Genomic DNA, 2,273 nt, shown 5'->3' with positions numbered 1-2,273 from the left:
TCTGTTTGAAATTGTTCTACTAGACTGGATAGACGAGACACACCCTTTTTTATTCCATTTTAAGTATTTTTAAATTTTTTTGGATTTTCTTTAGTTCAAAATTAGCATTTTTCTTCAATAGCTTCCAGGTCATGTGAGCTACTGACACAAAATCTGTCTGAAATTGTTCTACTAGACTGGATAGATGAGACACACCCTTTTTCATTCCATTTCAAGGATTGTTATAATTTTTTTGAAATTTTTTGTGTCACAAATTAGCATTTTTCTTGTATAGTTTCCAGGTCATGTGACCCACTGACACAAAATCTGTCTGAAATTGTTCTACTAGTCTGGATAGATGAGACACACCCTTTTTTATTCCATTTCGAGAATTTTATAATTTTTTTGAAATGTTTTGTGTCACAAATTAGCATTTTTCTTCAATGGTTTCCAGGTCATGTGACCCACTGACACAAAATCTGTCTGAAATTGTTCTACTAGTCTGGATAGATGAGACACACCCTTTTTTATTCCATTTCGAGGATTTTATAATTTTTTTGAAATTTTTTGTGTCACAAATTAGCATTTTTCTTGTATAGTTTCCAGGTCATGTGACCCACTGACACAAAATCTGTCTGAAATTTTTCTACTAGTCTGGATAGATGAGACACACCATTTTTTATTCCATTTCAATCGTTTTTATAATTTTTTAGGAATTTTGTGTTTCAAAAATTAGCATTTTTCTTCAATAGCTTCCAGGTCATGTGAGCTACTGACACAAAATCTGTCTGAAATTGTTCTACTAGACTGGATAGATGAGACACACCCTTTTTCATTCCATGTCAAGGATTTTTATAATTTTTTTGAAATTGTTTGTGTCACAAATTAGCATTTTTCTTGTATAGTTTCCAGGTCATGTGACCCACTGACACAAAATATGTCTGAAATTGTTCTACTAGTCTGGATAGATGAGACACACCCTTTTTTATTCCATTTCGAGAATTTTATAATTTTTTTTAAATGTTTTGTGTCAAAAATTAGCATTTTTCTTCAATGGTTTCCAGGTCATGTGACCCACTGACACAAAATCTTTCTGAAATTGTTCTACTAGTCTGGATAGATGAGACACACCCTTTTTTATTCAATTTCGAGGATTTTATAATTTTTTTGAAATTTTTGTGTCACAAATTAGCATTTTTCTTGTATAGTTTCCAGGTCATGTGACCCACTGACACAAAATCTGTCTGAAATTTTTCTACTAGTCTGGATAGATGAGACACACCATTTTTTATTCCATTTCAAGTATTTTTATAATTGTTTAGGAATTGTTTGTATCAAAAATTTGCATTTTTCTTCAATGGCTTCCAGGTCATGTGACCCACTGACACAAAATCTGTCTGAAATTGTTCTACTAGTCTGGATAGATGAGACACACCCTTTTTTATTCCATTTTGAGGATTTTATAATTTTTTTGAAATGTTTTGTGTCACAAATTAGCATTTTTCTTCAATGGCTTCCAGGTCATGTGACCCACTGACACAAAATCTGTCTGAAATTGTTCTACTAGACTGGATAGATGAGACACACCCTTTTTTATTCCATTTCGAGAATTTTATAATTTTTTTGAAATGTTTTGTGTCACAAATTAGCATTTTTCTTCAATGGTTTCCAGGTCATGTGACCCACTGACACAAAATCTTTCTGAAATTGTTCTACTAGTCTGGATAGATGAGACACACCCTTTTGTATTCTATTTCAAGGATTTTTATAATTTCTTAGGAATTTTTTGTTTCAAAAATTAGCATTTTTCTTCAAAGGTTTCCAGGTCATGTGACCTACTGACACAAAATCTGTCTGAAATTGTTCTACTAGTCTGGATAGATGAGACACATCATTTTGTATTCCATTTCAATCGTTTTTATAATTGTTTAGGAATTGTTTGTATCAAAAATTTGCATTTTTCTTCAATGGCTTCCAGGTCATGTGACCCACTGACACAAAATCTGTCTGAAATTGTTCTACTAGACGGCATAGATGAGACACACCCTTTTTCATTCCATTTCAAGGATTTTTATAATTTTTTTGAAATTTTTTGTGTCACAAATTAGCATTTTTCTTGTATAGTTTCCAGGTCATGTGACCCACTGACACAAAATCTGTCTGAAATTGTTCTACTAGTCTGGATAGATGAGACACACCCTTTTTATTCTATTTCAAGGTTTTTTATAATTTCTTAGGAATTTTTTGTTTCAAAAATTAGCATTTTTCTTCAAAGGTTGCCAGGTCATGTGACC

Source organism: Girardinichthys multiradiatus, chromosome 14 (assembly GCF_021462225.1).
Source record: "Girardinichthys multiradiatus isolate DD_20200921_A chromosome 14, DD_fGirMul_XY1, whole genome shotgun sequence".
Taxonomy (NCBI): domain Eukaryota; kingdom Metazoa; phylum Chordata; class Actinopteri; order Cyprinodontiformes; family Goodeidae; genus Girardinichthys; species Girardinichthys multiradiatus.
This window is presented reverse-complemented; position numbering follows the sequence as displayed.